The sequence below is a fragment of the Sinocyclocheilus grahami genome, unplaced genomic scaffold (genome assembly GCF_001515645.1).
Source record: "Sinocyclocheilus grahami isolate Dianchi unplaced genomic scaffold, SAMN03320097.WGS_v1.1 scaffold402.1, whole genome shotgun sequence".
Taxonomy (NCBI): domain Eukaryota; kingdom Metazoa; phylum Chordata; class Actinopteri; order Cypriniformes; family Cyprinidae; genus Sinocyclocheilus; species Sinocyclocheilus grahami.
Window position 1 is genome coordinate 489745 of NW_015505581.1, and position 19357 is coordinate 509101.

The following is a 19357-nucleotide window of genomic DNA, read 5'->3' on the forward strand; positions in this document are numbered from 1 at the left end:
TGTTATATACATGACATTCCCAATCATAGTTATTAATGTTGTGCACTGCTGTTTGAGCTGCGTGTGCTGAGCTAAAGATGATCACCGGTAAACTGAAGCGCTCTTTTAACTTAACCAAACGCATTCTATATGAGATAAATCAGATATACATCAAATAAACACAATATTACAATGTACAATTGCACAAAAGGCTGCAAACGAACAGCGCGCATCTGAAGTGTCTCTGAAGGAAATAATGCATTATTTATCGGCTTTAAGATATCGGCCAAATTTTCTTATCAGGCCGATACCGATAACAGAAAAAATGAGCCGATATGGGCCGATACCGATATGGTGGCCGATATATCGTGCATCCCTAATTTGTTTACATTAATTTATGTATTAACTAACATGAGCTAACAATGAAGAATACATTTGTTACAGTATTTATTCATCTTTGTTAATGTTAGTTAATAAAAATATAGTTATTCATTGTTTGTTCATGTTAGTTCACAGTAGTGCTGGGCGGTATACCGGTTCATACCAAATATCGGTGTTTATTTTTGTTATAATATTAATTTTTAAAATACCGCAATATGTCACTTAAACAACGTTCAGAACGCGACACTGTTTGAAAGGGGTCCCTTTTCACTGTTGCACTGTGGTGAGGGAACAGCTGTATGTGTTACTAAGCGTGAAAGTTCCGAAACTGAAGCTGTAGAACTAATAGAACGTGATGACACAGAAGAACTCATCCACAATATCCACATTGACATCCACAAATATCCACCGCCTCCTGCCATCAGCTCCAGCGTCTCACACACACACACACACACACGAGAGTGACTTTAGCACTAGATTTAGCAACTTTCAGACCCTTTTAGCTGCTTTTTTCCATAGAATATTCATACTGACAAACCTAGCGACTTTTTTGGATAAACCTTAGCTATGGTTCAGTTGGAAAATTTCGCCAGTGCTGTCCCGCGAACGCGAGGTCTGACTTTCCCAGAGAAGTGTCACCTCTCTCTGTGTCTGTTCTGTGCAGTGAGCAGCAGAGAACCAGCGCATTCAGTTGGCCGCACCGCAGCCGAATCATCAATAAATGAGTACAAAACAGCATTTCCTAGCACCTGTCGCTTACTGATTGTTTGGAATTATAAATATGAGCATAGTTCATCTATTAATATCACATGCACTTTATTTTTTTTTTTTAGTTCGTTACTCAGACGCAGGCAGTGCACTGCATGAGACAAAAAAGTAACATAGCTAAAACAACCGCATAGCAGCTCTTTAGTGTAGATGCATGTTGATTTTATCAGACAATGCCGCGATTATAAATGAGAGTGACTCCTGGTTAACATGTATTAAAAGGGGTCGTGTTTAGTCACTATTTAGTGTGGTATTTTTTGACAATATTCACTCATCATGACAGTAAAATAGGGCATTCTAAGTCAATATACTGCAGTATTTCCTCTCTCAATCAGTAGAAAATATGGTTAACACACGTTCATGCATGAAAAAAAAAAAACCCGTCATGTACCGTGAAACCGGTATAATTTTGAAAAATATCGTGATATAAATTTTTGGTCATACCGCCCAGCACTAGTTCACAGTGCATCAACTAATGTTAACAAATACAACTTTTGAGTTGAATATTTAGTAAATGTTGAAAGTAACATTAACTAAGATTAATAAATGCTGTAGAAGTACCGTTCATGCTTAGGTCATGTTAACTAATACAGTTAACTACCGTTAACTAATGAACCTTATTGTAAACACGAAAAAAGTAACTATTTTATAACTTGGTCATTTCAAATTTGTATGATTTGATTTAACGTAAAAAATAAATAAATAAATAAATAAGCAAGCAAGCATCCACCCCTAACTCTCAGGGGTAAGCAGATCGTATAAAAACGTATGAATGAGATCATATGAATTAACACAAATTGACCATCAATTTGCCAATTTAGGAATCATGACATTTTTCAACCTTTGGTTTGTACACTGATTGGTTTGTTCATAAAGACAAAAATGCATTATGTTATGACTTTCAGTCAAGGTTTTGATGAAACTGTTTTTATAGGGACTATAAGGAGATTTTAAACATGACAGTATGACCTACTGTTGTAATATAACTTATTGTAAAGCTGCATTGAAACAATGTGTATTGTGAAAAGCACTATACAAACAAATATGATTTGACTTGTATATGATAGAAAACCCTAACAAGTTTAAAAAACCCAAAAGTTCAGTAAATCTATTTAATTAAACTGGGCTGACAAAGTTACTACAATGCAAACAGATTTAGGCCTATAGTATGTGATTTGTCTTGTGAGTGCAGTCAGGAACCAATCATATTATTTGTATTTTAATTCAGGCATAATTGTGTGACAGTCTCCCAAACTGACAGTAAAAGAGTAAAAGCCTCATATTCGTGTTCAAGGCAGCTGGGCTGATTATAATTTTCTTCTGGGGTTCTTCAAGGAGATCTCGGGTGCCTGAATATTATTACTGATACTTTAATTCCGATGGAGCCATACACCTTTCTATTCCTGGAAAGCACTTCCCTGATTTTATGAGCAGCATGTGTCTTCATCACAAGACTCATTACTGTCAAGCCTCAGTGCAAAGCTCCTTTCACCTAATGAGCATATATCATCATCTAAAACATTTAGCCATTATCAAATATACAGTAAGAAATGCTTAACCAGATCGCGGTCACACTTTATTTTAAGATCCAATTCTCGCTATTAACAAAAAATTAACTACGACTTTTGCCTCAATAAACACCTAATTTGCTGCTTATTAGTGAGGTAGTTGTTAAGTTTAGGTATTGGGTAGGATTAGGGATGTAGAATATGGTGATGCAGAATATGTGCTTTATAAGTACAAATAAACAGCCAATATGTTAATAATAGGCATGCTAAATTAATAAGCAACTAGTTAATAGTGAGAATTGCTCCCTATACTAAAGTGTTTTATCATTTAAAACATGATTGTTTGATAAAACATCATGCATGATTGTATGAATTAAAGGTTTAATGACATTTATAAACAATGATCTGTTAAGCATGATAGAATGTTTGTTAATGGTTTATTAATGAAGCTTTTAATTATTTTAAACCATCTGTCAATCCATGAACGTTTCTCTCAGTTAATGTACGCAATCTCACTGTCTTAAGCGTCTGTCACACATGCTGTTGTGAACAATTAAGCAAAGTGTCTTCTCGCAGTCTCATGAATAATTATGAGACACCGATGCATCATCTAAGTACTAAAGTCCTTTGCCACGTCACAAACTGTGACGTCAACATGATGTCGATTTTAAAACTGGAAGACGAAAATAGCACAAAGAAAGCTCAAAATTAACCAGTTTTCTCCAACAACTAAAATTAACGGATGCTAACATTGTCTTCTATGATGTGCAACACAAAAACCTCTGCCAAAATCTCAGAAAAAGTAGTTTGGTGTTTCATGACCCTTTAACTATAAAGCCAAATCTGAGAAGGCTGGTATATAATGATTCTCTGTTAACATCAGCTCTTCAGGTCTGTGTTTACAACTTATCTTGGATGTTTCAAAACCAACTTTATCAGATATTTAGCTACTTAGTATTTTTCAGATCCAAAGCCATTCACAGTACACTAATTGCAGAAAACTTGGGGTTACAGGGATAGTTCACATGTCATCATTTACTCACCCTCGTTTCAGCAACCTTTGGTATAGCACAATGGATTTTAACGGTTCATCATCAGCCATCATTACACAAGATTCAAAACATGTCATTTAGAGGCTGAACTCAAGATACTATTGTTTGCCAATAAATGTAAAATTTTCATTTTAATTGTAAATTTAATAACCTAATGATACCAAACTCTCTGCAGTAGCGGTAGTACAGAGTACCGAGTTGATCAGGATCGGCTGATATGTGGCTGCTTTCAAATGTTCCCGTATTTCTGTGAGCGCTCTGTGAAGAGTGTCAAAAGTTTCTATTTTAAACATTTTTGGGGGTTTTTTGGAAAGCGGAGCAATGTAGCCAATCACAAACATGTTCATCGAGTGCCTGAACACAATGGCCAATCAGAGGCTTTTAAGTCAGATTCCGTTCGATACGCCAGAGTTTGTATGGCTCGAGCTCTGCATGCTTGAGAATTGTTTCGCTGTAACCAACAAAGTTTAAACACAATGTAAATAAGTGATTCATTCACATATGTTAGACATTGTGATAAGCATAGCAATGGATATATTAAAATAGATCTGAGAATTAAGTCTTGCAGTGCAAGTGTAATAGACCTGCCACTTATTTGAAGGCTACATGCATCATTTACTTGTAATTAACAGCATTAATAATTAACTAATGTATTTAATATTTTTATTTTCACATAGTTAAAAAAAAACTACTAAAATAAAACCAAAATTGGATCTGAGCGTGATGTAATTTTACTGGTATTGGTACCAAGTGCTGACTACTGAAATTTGTTACTGTGACATCACTAGTGAGCTGTCTTGGCTAAAAATGTGTAACATGAGTCACCAGGAAAAAAAAGAATACCAACCACTGCCAGACCATTTTGGTCAACCAGCTCTGCCCTTAATGAAACTACTTTCATAAAGGCAAAATGTTTGTACTCTATTCTTAGTTTTGTCTTGGTGCATGTGATCCTCAGATCAGGTCTGGAGAGCCGAGGTTGCGCCATACAGGAGAGAGCACACAGGCTTCACACATCCATCCTCAGCTGTCTGAAGGAGACAGGGTGGCTCCACTTCCCTAACGTCACAAGCCACTCTTGGAGAAGACAGCTCGGTTTTAAAGTGCACTTTGTAACAGAGAAGTGTGGTTTACCTTCAGTAAATCCAAGTGCTGCCACTTCTCAAACCTCAAAGTCAAACGAAGAACTGGCAATTCTTCAGTTAGTGTCATTACAGTTTTGTACGGTCAGACAGAGAAGCTTCACATGACTTGGTGTTGATGCTTTAAATAATGAGTATTTTTAGCATTAAATGTGTAATCCTGCACTTTGCATGCAACAGTTTAAAAGCAAGTAACAGTCAAGCTAAACTTTTGAAAAAGTAATTAGTTAGACTACAAAAAAAAATTAAGCTTTTTAAGGGGCCTCTGTCTGTCTAAATAAATAAATAAACAAACAGAACCCATTCATTTAAACTAAATACAACCAATAAAATTGGAAAACACCATATATAATAATCATGTCAAAAACATAAACAGTATTATTAAATTCTATATGCAGCCACAAAAATAAATAAATAAAATGCTATTGAAATAAAATGATACTAAAATCTAAATTGACGTTTAAGGTGACCATATCTGTGTGTCTATCTATCTAAATAAATAAACAAAACAATAAACAGAACCGATACATTTACACTAAATTCAACCAATAAACATAATATTTAGAATCAGGTTAAAAACATAAACAGCATAATTTAACTAAATATGCAGCCGCAAGAACAAATAAATAAACCAAGTCAAAGACATGAACAGCAGCATTTAACTAAATATGCAGTCAAATACAAATAAATAAAATTCTATGCACAGAATTAAACAAATCAATTTACATAATCGGTCCAAAAAAGTGATTCACCACAGTGAACACTGCTACTTGTTGGAAACTAAGTTTATTACTGGAAAAGCTATTTTATTTTGAAAGCTATTTGGTTCTACTGTCATGCAACTAAAAATGTAGTCAAGTTAGTAATGTCGCTACTTTTAGTTAGTGATTTCCCAACACTGAGTAAGACTCAAAAATAGTGAGTGCTGGTCAAAGCTGGAGAAGTGGGTCAATCTGCACATTCTGGCTGAGAGCTTCTAGAACTGCCGTCTCTCAGAGGACTATATACATTTGTTCTGGTGTTTGGAATGATTTAAGGAGACAGGAAATGAGGCAAAGCATGACGTGCACGCTCTGTGCAGACTGTGATTTATTAGTCTGACAGCCCCCATCACCCCCAACACCTCCGTGATGTGCATTCTCTCCATCAATTAAAAATAGAGGTGATGAATGCAATAATGGGGGAGAAAGTCAAAATAATCATAAAACTGAATGTGCTTATTTCATGTGTCATATCATTTTCCCTGCAACAATAATGATGCTAATTGGACTTGTTACAATGGTTACATAAAACCATTAAATGCAAAAACAATGTAGTCATCAACTACATTTCGGGGAAAATTTTTACCATTGCTATCCCCCAAAACCCATGGGGCTACATGGAGATGTGCCTCAGGCACAACATTAAGGGCTGCTCGTACTCGACTCAATCTGAAATTATAGACATAGTCATAGTCTCCAACCACATATTTGTGATTTCACTCAAGCTTCACAAACTCAATCCTTACATTGCGTTTACTCCCATCATGCATGATTGTGCAATATATTGCACAGCCACACAGAGCAGAGACCTCGGACTTACTTTTGTTAAAAAAAAAAAACACATGAATTAAGGTCTAGACAGGCCTGAGTGAAAACACCTGGATTTTTTTTTGAAGAAGAAATGGCTCTATGGCTTCAAGTCAGAGACATCAGGACTCCAGACAAAAAAATCGAGTAAGGAGCCATTGGCTCCTATAACAAAAAAAATTAGGCGTCAAATAATTTTTTTAGGTGCCACAGAATAAACGTGTTTTATTAATTTATTTTTACATTTTAACATTTCAATCATACTGTCATGTGTTTATGTCTCATCTTTTCTTGACTTTATCAGCATTTTAATCCATCTTGTAGATGGCCTGGGAACTAAGGTACTAAAGTTCACTTAAAGTGGGAACTAAATGTCTTTTCCAACTTGAAATTTACAGTCACAAAGAATTGTTCATTACACAGAATCTGTACCAATATCGTGGACCATAAGCATCACTTGGCCACTGAGTGTAGTTTGGGCTCCTCCTCAATGCATCCTGTAAATGTTGTCATACACTCTTAAAAATAAAGGTGCTTCACGATGCCACTTTTTCATAAAGAACCTTTAACATCCGAACATTTACGTTTCACAAAAGGTTTTTTATGGCGACAGAAGGTTCTTCAGATTATAAAAAGTTGAGAAAGAGATGGTTCTTTAAAGAACCTTTGACTGAATGATTCTTTGTGGAACCAAAAATTGTTCTGTGAAGAACCTTTTAAGCACCTTTATTTTTAAGAGTGTATGTCTTTATTTATAGGATGCATGGAGGAGAAGCCCAAACTACACTCAGTGGCCAAGTGATGCTTAACATTTACGTTTCACAAAAGGTTTTTTATGGCGACAGAAGGTTCTTCAGATTATAAAAAGTTGAGAAAGAGATGGTTCTTTAAAGAACCTTTGACTGAATGATTCTTTGTGGAACCAAAAATTGTTCTGTGAAGAACCTTTTAAGCACCTTTATTTTTAAGAGTGTATGTCTTTCACACTTTCAGTCTGTTTTTCTTAATTAGTAATTTTATAGGAGGAGTTGAATCATGTAGACAACAGATTAAAGGGGTCATATGATGCGATTTCAATTTTTCCTTTCTCTTTGAAGTGTTACAAGCTCTTGGTGCATAAAGAAGATCTGTAAAGTTGCAAAGACTAAAGTCTCAAATCTAAAGAGATATTCTTTATAAAAGTTAAGCGTCAACCACACCTACCTAAAACGGCTCGTTCTAACACACCCCCACATGTCTACGTCACGATGTGGGAAGATTTGCATAACGCCGCCCAAATGTTCACGCAAAGAAAGAAGGCGTAACTTTTATTCTCGCTGTAGTATTGTTGCTGCCGCCATGTTGTGAAGGTGCTGCGTGTTTCATTGTGAAAGCGAAACTACTTTGTTTGGCCTTCCAAAAGAGGACGATATCCGCTTCGTCATGCCTAGAGCTGATCCATGCTGGTTGCTGAGGAAATACATCTACTTCCCACGGTGATCGCTGGATCGGCTTTCACCGTGGATGAAGCGGAGTCCAGCCCGGGGTCGTCACATGTGGTTGCCGCAAGCCCGCCAGCCACTCCTTCGACGAATCCGCCCGCCTCGCCGTTCTCAGGCCCGCCAGCCGCCGCTCACTCAAGCCCGCCGTGTGTGACGCTAAGTAAGTAAGTTTTCATATTTAAAGGATTTGCCACTGATGATTCAAACGGGAGTTTTGAGCAGTGTAGAGGTCATATGACCCCTTTAAGTAAAAATATTAATATGCAATAGCGCATAAATAGCAAAATGCTCCTCTTTATAGTTATTTTTCTAGCTGACTGATGAGCTTATGGACACCGAATGGTTATTCTGAGGTAAATGCATATTACGTTGCAATGTTTACAAGCTTTACACGTTTTACGCAGTTTGAAACACTGAATGAGCTTTTACATGAGACATTTCAGTAAGTTGTACTGTAGGCTTACACGCTTGAGGTATTCGGCCAATCACAACGCACTTGATAGCTGGCCAATCCGAGCACACCTCGCTTTTCAGACCGATGAGCTTTGTAAAAATCGACGCGTTTCAGAAAGGCGGGGCATAGAGGAGATACAATAATGTACAGTGGAAAATAATGTGTTTTTTTAACCTTAAACCGCATAAACACATTTCATTACACCAAATACACAGAATAATGTTATTTTTAGCAACGTCATATGACCCCTTTAAGTAAAAATATTAATATGCAATAGCGCATAAATAGCAAAATGCTCCTCTTTATAGTTATTTTTCTAGCTGACTGATGAGCTTATGGACACCGAATGGTTATTCTGAGGTAAATGCATATTACGTTGCAATGTTTACAAGCTTTACACGTTTTACGCAGTTTGAAACACTGAATGAGCTTTTACATGATACATTTCAGTACGTTGTATTGTAGGCTGTCTTATAAAACAACCTACCCTTTTATGTTAATTCATGTTCATTATGTACTATAGTAGTAAATAGAAAGATTAAATGGGTTCACTTGCCGCTTGAACTGAGGCGCTAAAGCGATCACTTTTGCCGCATTAAAGAGCGCCAAAACTGTATTTATTGTTTGAATTTCATTATGAATTTGGAATCATTTTAAAGCTGGTACTTTGTTTATTAAAAAGTATCGAAGCACAAAGCTTTTTGCGATTACTGGACGAAGTTTACGCATTAACAGAACACAGCATAGACTAAGATCTTGATAAGAAGAAGCCATATTATTAATGATTATAAACGAGAATTGTTAACGATATTGCCAATATCCACACAGCTGACAGCTTTACCTGTTGTAGTTTGTTCAAGTATTTCAAGCACGAAATAGATGCTGCTTTTCTGCACTTTCACTTCGCACGTCTCCATTATTTCGATCTCTCTCACACTGTACAACTGAGCTGCGTTTAGCAGGTGTGACAATACCGCTGTGTGTGACTGTTTGAAACTCTTTTTTCCACTAAAACTTTGATGCGCATTGTCTCAATTTAATGCATGAACATAACAAAAGATGTGATCGCAAAACAATCAGGAAAAAAGGCATTACATGCAAATTTCTCGTCGCTCCGGCCGGACAGGGCATCACAGTATGGTAGGGGCGTAACATTTCCGTCACACGCTTGAGGTATTCGGCCAATCACAACGCACTTGATAGCTGGCCAATCCGAGCACACCTCGCTTTTCAGACCGATGAGCTTTGTAAAAATCGACGCGTTTCAGAAAGGCGGGGCATAGAGGAGATACAATAATGTACAGTGGAAAATAATGTGTTTTTTTAACCTTAAACCGCATAAACACATTTCATTACACCAAATACACAGAATAATGTTATTTTTAGCAACGTCATATGACCCCTTTAAGTAAAAATATTAATATGCAATAGCGCATAAATAGCAAAATGCTCCTCTTTATAGTTATTTTTCTAGCTGACTGATGAGCTTATGGACACCGAATGGTTATTCTGAGGTAAATGCATATTACGTTGCAATGTTTACAAGCTTTACACGTTTTACGCAGTTTGAAACACTGAATGAGCTTTTACATGATACATTTCAGTACGTTGTATTGTAGGCTGTCTTATAAAACAACCTACCCTTTTATGTTAATTCATGTTCATTATGTACTATAGTAGTAAATAGAAAGATTAAATGGGTTCACTTGCCGCTTGAACTGAGGCGCTAAAGCGATCACTTTTGCCGCATTAAAGAGCGCCAAAACTGTATTTATTGTTTGAATTTCATTATGAATTTGGAATCATTTTAAAGCTGGTACTTTGTTTATTAAAAAGTATCGAAGCACAAAGCTTTTTGCGATTACTGGACGAAGTTTACGCATTAACAGAACACAGCATAGACTAAGATCTTGATAAGAAGAAGCCATATTATTAATGATTATAAACGAGAATTGTTAACGATATTGCCAATATCCACACAGCTGACAGCTTTACCTGTTGTAGTTTGTTCAAGTATTTCAAGCACGAAATAGATGCTGCTTTTCTGCACTTTCACTTCGCACGTCTCCATTATTTCGATCTCTCTCACACTGTACAACTGAGCTGCGTTTAGCAGGTGTGACAATACCGCTGTGTGTGACTGTTTGAAACTCTTTTTTCCACTAAAACTTTGATGCGCATTGTCTCAATTTAATGCATGAACATAACAAAAGATGTGATCGCAAAACAATCAGGAAAAAAGGCATTACATGCAAATTTATAACATGCAAATATATATAGGCCTAGTCGTCAGTGGCGACCTCAGCAAAAACTTCGCTCACAAATTCATATTTTTGAAGGCAGTTCAGCTGACACAAACACAAGTGACAGTAAAACACCAACTTTTAGTCGCAGTCTGGAGCCCTGGACATCTATAAAATAACAGTGCAGGCATTCATTAAAAGAAACGTTTAGTCTTTCAGCTGGCACTGTTTTCACAAGATCCATGTTCTCAATATTTCAACACAAGTGTCCCTACCGAACGAGCAAAGCAAGCATTGCTGCAAACCTGCGATTAAGACAATCAGAGGAAAACTCAAAAGCAGTGTGACGAAGCAACTCCACATGTGGTTAAGGTCATCAGCCTTGATTTATGACTAATGATTTGCATATTGCAATAAAATCATGCCATTAACTGGTAATTTCTTAGCCTGCAAAAGGACACATTCTGTCATTATTTGATAGTCACTGTCTTTTACTGAGACTCATTTGATTAGGAAATAACTGATGATTATGGAAGTGAATTGTTCATAATTAAGTTCATAATTGTGGGATAAAATTTAAAACAAAAAATAAAGTTCCCTTTTGAAATGGTCTCTCCCGTTGCATATAACACTTACGGGGAAACTCCTGTTTACTCTGAATGCTGAAGCCTGATTTTTTTCATGTTCATGAAGCTGCACGAACAAATGGCAATTCAGCCTGCCAAAATGGGCGGAGCCGACTGCCTATATAAGTCAGCTCTAAATGCCATTTTGTCAGAATTTTTTCCTTCAGTTTGAAGATCATCTCCTCGCTGGACTCTGAAAATAGAAAAGAAGATGCCTACTTACTGGCCGTAGAAGAGCCACAGCAGAAGACCCACGTTGAGGCTGCGCTCACTGAGACAGACTGCTCTCACTGCAAGAGCATGAGTCTCGTCCTGCTTCACTCGCGGATAGGGTTGGGAACCGAGAACCGGTTCCGTTTTTTTTTTTTAAAGAACCGGAACCATGAGCAATTTATAAGTTTCGGTTCCGAAAAAGGTTCTGGTGCGACACGTGTCACAGGATGTCACAAACCAAATAACAGAAACGCCGCCCTGCCTCTTTAATTACTGAGCACATCATTTTCCATAACGCACACTCTACAGACGCGCCACGTCGCCGAACAAATCGTTTTCCACGACTGTACGTGCACTCGCACCTTTGATAACGGTGCACTTTGTTTTGTCTGACTGTACATGTACCGCCAACGTGCAGCTCCTGCCGCCACTAAATTACATTATATTTCTCCCATATTGTCATTAATATACATACTGACTTCAACTTGGACCACTAAATAAATAGACTGCTATTGTTATGCAAGTATGAGGGTTAGATTATTTAGTGTACAGGTCATTGCAAGAGTGATAAACAAAGTAATGGAAAATATTTATTTTCATGCATTTTAAATGTTTAAAAATGTGGAAACCACTCATTGCATCACACCTGACTGCATTATTATTTGTAAAATAGGGGCTTTATGGAGTGTGTGCATAAATGGTTATAAGTATAACAGTTAATATTTCATTAATTTAGGGAAATGAACAAGTGTCTTAGCCCTCAAGCGACTATTTGGCCAACCAGCTTATTCCTGCTTGAAAAGCAAAATGTTGTTGACAATGTAAAAAACAAACTTTGAAGCACATGTGATTGATGGACTAGCATTACTCAACATTACTTACTACCTTACAGCAACACTACATGCAATGAAGGTAAAATTGTGAAAAAATAGTAATTGAACCGGGACTCGTTAGGCAAAACCGGAACCGGAATCGGAACCGGAACATTTCTTACCATACCCAACCCTACTCGCGGATTTCCTTCTTCAATGAAGTTAAGTTAGTAGTAACCAGAACATTTTTTGTTCAATATAAAGGTCACAATTACAAAACAGTCGCAAGTTTTTCTTGTAATTTTTACAAATTTGTATTGTTACTTTTTCTTGAACAAGTTTTCATAGACAAGAGCAGAAGATTTGTGTGATATAAATAATTAAAATATTTATAAATCGGTTAAAGACGAATCTGTCTGATTTTGCAAGATAAGAAAGCCAGTAAGAGGATTCTTTCCTTTGCTTAATAAATACTTGTTTACCACATAATGAAGCTTCCACATGCCAACTGACTCATACAAAAATACTGAGGAAAGATACTTCCACTTTGAATTACATATTTTGAATATATAAATAACCAAACATGTCAGCAAGCCTGAGGTCCTTCCTGTTCACCACAAAAAAAAATGACAACACAGTCTGTCTATACATCAGATGTCTGTCTATTCCTCTATCTTTCTACATCTATATCCATCTCAAAATCTCTCAATCCATCACATCTATCCATGTATCTATTCATATCAATATCAATCAATCTAGCCATCACTATAATACATGTATCTCCATCTATAGCATAAATGAGTACACCCCCTCTGATTAAATATAAAATATGTATTTTCTTAATGATCACTAATATAATTAATAGAAAGATGGCAACATTGGAATGCATTAAACATATTCTTAATAAAAACAGAAAAATACATGCCATTAATATCTGTAAAATAAGAAACTTAGCAAATTTTTGTTTAAATGAAGGATTGCAGAATTGAGTACAACCTAGATTTAATTCAACCAAGTGTAATATTCTAGAACTTAATATGTCCTCCATAACTCTAAGTACACTGCTCTGACACTTGGAAATAAAGCTCCTGACAGTTCTCTCTCAAGTGGTTTCATTGTTGTCAACATTAAGTCCGAGTATGATTCAGTGGGCCATATAACACTTAATTATCAAGAAATTACTTACCTTTAACAGTTTTGGTTCAACATACAACAGGTAAGATCAATACTTGCCTTAACCTTACACCCAAAAATTTTTTTGTTTTGTTTTATTTAGTAACTTTCAAGAGGGTGTACTCGTTTTTGCAACACAACATTTTATCACTTTGATAAGAAAATTGTATTTTCTTGAATAATTTTAACATTCTTCTTTGGTAACTGATCAAGCAGACTTGCTGGAATATTATATCTCTAAAAAACCATAACATGTCTTCTAAGCAAAGAGTAATTGCTGAATTTGTTAAGTTTCAGAGGGGGTGTACTCATTTATGCTGTGCACTGTAACTATAGATATCTATTTTTATCTATAGATAATCTATTCATCTCTATCTCTATCTATATCTATCAATCTGTTCAGGGGTTGTGTGCAGACACATTCGTCTAAATTTGATCCAGTGCTTTGTCTGGCTCTTTTCTTTTAAAGGGAACAACACTAAGAGGGAGTGGTGACAGTATTTTCCCATAAAGAGAAATAATCCAAAGAATAAAATGCTGGGAGGTTTCCTCGGTCAGTCTTACCTCACTCCTTAAGAATGTCCCATGAGACTGAGGCCAGATTGTGAGGTTGTTTTACCGCTGCAATAAGTGTGACTCATGTGCATTTCTGAGCAATGGTCTACAATGAAGTGGACTACGCAGAGGATTCTACAAAACTTCCTTGATTTACAAGTTACAGCTGTGATTCCACATCTTTGGAGAGTTTTTTCATCTGACACTTCATGAAGTGAGAGCTGTAGGCCGTGTCATTACTGCCATGTTTCAGTTTACTCAATGGCATGTAAAAGGCCCCTTGTCAGAAATGTTACACTCACCAACTTATAAAACAGAAAAAAAAAACAGATGATTATTTGGTCTGAGCAGACACACAGGTGGTTGGTATGGTGGCTTTGGGGCTCAGGGGTGCAGAGATAATAGCTATGCACTTTCTCCAGGCATAACATTTGTAGAACACAAAGTAAAAAAAAAAAAGAAGAAGAAGTACCACACACTCCTGAGTTACACAAGGCAGGAAAACAATCAAGCACCATCTGTCAACAATCACATGGGTTTAGTTTTAGCTACCTGCTCCTTCCATTCGTTACCTGTTTATTTTAGTCCAGCTCTAGCCCAGCGCAGCTTTCGCAGTCCAGAGAAGATTCATACTCCTACCTGTGGAATAAAGAGCAAAAAAATTATTTAGTTCAACAGGTGACCTTAATATTCAACCAAACATTAACATTTTTTACAAGAGAAAAAAAAGGCTTTTTTAAGGGTTTAGTCACTATATAGTGTGGTATTTTTTGACAATATTCACTCATCATGACAGTAAAATAGGGCATTCTAAGTCAATATACTGCAGTATTTCCTCTCTCAATCAGTAGAAAATATGGTTAACACCCGGTCATGCATGAAAAAAAAATACCGTCATGTACCGTGAAACCGGTATAATTTTGAAAAATACCGTGATATAAAATTTTGGTCATACCGCCCAGCACTAGTTTCTTCTTTTATCTGTTTTAAATTTCAGTTACTGTGCGCGTGAAGAACAATTCATCGTGCTCTCTACTCCAGTGTTGTGATCTAACTGACACCCGGTAGAAAGTAACATGCTTTAGAAACAGCACTAAACTCCAGTAAGATGAAGTCCTTTTATGCAAAATCTTTGATCTTTATCTACAGATCAAGTATAATAATAGGAACATTGAATCATCTTGGAGAGAGGTTCATCGTCTTGACTGTCATAACCGAACGCGATACGCAGTTTGAATGCTATATGGAGGATGACAGACAGCCGCAGCGGAGAGAAGAGTTTACGCAAACTTGATTTAAATATTCATCTGTACCTCACATTATACTACAGAACGGCTTCAGACCACTTGGAATATAGTGCACAAAAACTTTAGGGTGCTTTATAAAGTGTGTTCCTTTCGTGGGCCTTAATAAACACAGAATAGTTTACTCACAATATCGGATTTGGATCGGTCTCGTCTGACTGATTCCCCCGATCCGGCAGAAAATGCCAGTATCAGAGTGATACCAATACTGAATATCATATCGGCGCACCTCTAAACATAACACATTATGGAGGAAGTCAAAAAGAGAAAAAGAAAAACATGTCCAATATATATCAACATATTTATATCGCCAAAAAAAATAATAAATAGGGGTATACTAATTTATATTAGAATTTTCATATTATGTGTGCATACTGGGATCTTCGCTAACCCCCAAAGATTATAATGGTTCTTCCCACATTCTGTTAAATTACATGAGTTTACCCATAAGATAGAATCTGAGTTTTTATAAGAATATAAGGTCCTTTATCATAGATAGCCATTCCCTATATAAGGGATGGCCATATTCAACCCATTTGTTCAGAATAACTTTCCTTGCCAGCATCAACAAAGGATGAATAATGTCTTTATAGTCCTGCAAAGAAGGAGGGAGAAGACCAAGTAAGCACATAATAGGTGAAGCTTTATCTGTAACTTTGCAAATGTCTGAGAGGGCCTTACAGATTAAAAGCCAAAAATGTTCCACCTTATTACATTTCCACAGGCAATGGAACAAAGTACCAGGGGAGATTTTACTCTTCATACAGTTAGGTGACACCGGTTTATTAAATTTACTATATCTATATGGTGACATATAAGCTTGATGTACTATATAGAACGGCATTTCTCTAAATTTATTACAAACAGAAATAGTAACTGGGAGTTTAATAATGTTTTTCCATGAAAAAGCATCAATATCACACAATATCGTAGCAAAACTGTCTGCTCCTTTTTAGACGACTAATCAAATGGTACACTTAAGACTGTGAGAAGAATGCTTTTCCCTTGAAAATGACTAATTCAACCCACAATGCAGTGTTACATGACACCATGAAACAGCATTGCACTAACCACTCTATTGCATTAAGTGAATCACTGGAAACAGTTTACAATGTACTCACTGGACTAGTGGCCTACTTTAAACCAAAAACGTTCTAACATGACAGGAAAATGGTTTAGACCCATTCCTGTGTTAGCGTTCCCTTTGAATCTGATCTTTCAATTCACCAGCCTTTCTTACTCCGCAAATAACGGGACTTCGAATGGGCATGTAATTAAAAAGCTATTTCAGATGCTATCAGCCAAGTAGTCGCAAATACTGAGCAATGTTGCAATAGTTCAAATGCGGTTCTGCCATGACCGTTTCCGTCATTACAGAGCTTCACTCACTGTAGCATTGAAGGATAAATCACTTCACAAAATGATTCATCACATCATTAAAACACACGTCAAATGAAATCACAATTGCTGATTCATTCTTTCTGCGCACCCAGACTGGGTGGATGTGTTTATAAAAATAGCCTAAAAAGAATTAATCAATGTGTTTGGAAGATCTCCATGCCTAGAACTCTAGAGAGTGACATATAAGCTTGCCTATGCCACATTGATATATTTAGCTGTTTGCATATACTAAATTCCCAAACTTAGTATGTTTCAGTGTGAGTAAGTAACAATGCACATACGAATGCAACAACCACAAAGACCACAGGTTGTCCCCTGACTCAGTGCCACAAAGAAAGAAAGAAAAAAACATTATTGTGTAGGTGCAAACCCATGATATATTTTTTCTTGTCAGTGGCATAAATCCCAGAAGTTCAAAGGATTATTTTTCTTGGCATTTAGCCCTTTGGTTTGTTATCTCTGTTAACAGACTGACCAGACCAGACATCTATCCCCACACTTTTAGCAAAATGAAATCAACTAAATTAAGATATTTTTGCATTGTGGCATTAAGTTCATGACAACACGTTTCACCACAAATTCTCATTAATATAATATGTCGGGGGGATAAAAACTGTAACATATATTTTTTTCAATCTGAGTAAATATATGTATAAATATTATATGCATAATAAAATTATGATGAATTATGAATAATTTTAGGTTTATTTCACATTTCATGTTACACAATATGTGCTAAAATGTCATGAAATGTCAACACTACACTGTAAAAAATTTTTTCGAAGTAAACTGTTTATTGAAAGGTTATTAGAGTATGTTTTACAAGAAAATACTATTTCAGTCTTTGTACTTCAGAATTTCATGTTTAATCAATTTGTTACTTCTTGTTTCTTTGTAATTGTGAAATTTACTAACAGTGACAGTTCCTGAGTGAAAATGAGACCCATTTTTTTCAGTGTACGGTCTATTTTTAACTTCTGATAATAGGCTTAATCTTCTTTAAACAAAATATAATTTATTTTATTTGTGGGTGAACTATAACCCAGACATCTTGAAAGTTTTCATAAGATTCATATGAATGTTTGATAAATGTTTCTGATAAACAATCTGAGCAGCTACTGAACTTGTAACCTCAGAGAGGATGGACCTATTTCAGGTCTGTATTTTTGGAAACCTTCAGATGAGCTCAGTGTTGACCTGACCTCAAGGTAAAGATGCAAATATAACCCTTTCCCATTTTAAACTCTGTGTGATAGGACCTAGTTTGGTAGACACATGTGATATAATAGCTAGCAATAACACTAGCAAAAAACTTGTCAAAACAAAAGAGAAAAGCAAATGCAGATTTTTTTTTCATGACAAGCTTGTCTCACAAACAGGTCATCTTAACAGTTTGAGACTCAATCAACTGCCATGTTCAATAATGAGCAAAAGCTCAATCATGAGGCCCAATCCTTTTTACACCCTTCATCACAAGCTCTTACAGGAAAGCTCCTTTAATGTCCTGAAAATGTGGTTACAAAACAATTACAATTTACAGCCATTAGTGACCCACCCAGGGAGGAACCACAAGAAGACTGACTGTATCATTCAGTTTAAAGACTGGGTGTGATTCCATATCAAACTCAGCATATTTATATGTCTGAAGTGAAATAAACCCATTAGGTATTGCAGCATCAGACACAAGACAGAATGAGTCATGGACTATTTTTATATTGCAAATTTGTCCTTTTGGAGATTGCGTATGGCCAAAGGTTCCCTTTTATTTTGTTACCAGTGAATATCAATGTTGTTTCAATTATTTTTCCATGACCTTCCCAGTCATTTGTGATTACTAGATAAGGATTTTTCATTTTAGAGAGATTGCTGGCCTGGGCTGATTTCAATTGTTTTGTTTTGTTTTGTTGTGAGGCACCAAACTTTTGAATAAACATATTTAAAATGATACAATTAGTTTACAAACATTTACATGACTTCATATGATTATACTCTTAGTCCTTTCCAGGCCTAAAGAAAAATAAAATCTTAAAAAATTTAACAATGTAAAAAAATTTTTTTTTCTTCAGGTTTTCTATTTTAGTGGGATCCCTGGTGGTCACACAAGGCCCTCATTGTATGGAAAACAGCAGAAATTCTGAGCTCAGAGATACTTTGAACAATATAGATTAAAATATCTCCTTTTGTATCTTACATAAGAAATAATGTGCTTAGAAAAATATAAAAGGTAAATTACGACAAAACTTTCATTTTAAAATGTCTACTGTCTACTAAAAGGATACATGAGTCAGTCTTACACACGTAAAGCTTTTCTTTATCTTTTTACTTATTAAAGCTTCACATTTCAAACCACAGTAAATTCAGGTTCTCCATTGTTACTTTGTGCTTCTCTCCTCACATCCAAATCTCATCCTCAAGTGTTTTTTATTAACTGCAGCCAAAAGAACGTCTCTGTAGTTTCATGACAATTCTTTGGTGTAAGATGAAAAGTGGAGTACATACATACCTTGCCTTGTCAAATGAACCTGACAGGTTCTTGATGTATTTACCAAAGGCTTTCCGACCAAAGCTTCACCTGGGAGTCTCCCATCTTAGATCTTCTCAGTAACCAACATCTCTGCCTGGCTCTCAATCTCTCCCTGTGCCCATAGAGGTGTTTCTATCTATTCATCTCTTCAATTCAGCTCCTCCAGCGTGCTC

At 36.1% G+C, this 19357-nt stretch overlaps 1 protein-coding gene across 1 annotated transcript in view; it reads right to left on the minus strand.

Annotated features, from left to right (window-relative positions):
* The window catches only part of LOC107550604 (serine/threonine-protein phosphatase 2A regulatory subunit B'' subunit alpha-like), a 93636-nt gene that overhangs the window by 59972 nt on the left and 14307 nt on the right, over positions 1-19357 (minus strand). The window contains exon 2 of the mRNA XM_016231919.1: positions 14528-14594. The gene's annotated coding sequence lies outside the window, so the exon portion shown is untranslated. The remainder of the gene's footprint in view (positions 1-14527; positions 14595-19357) is intronic.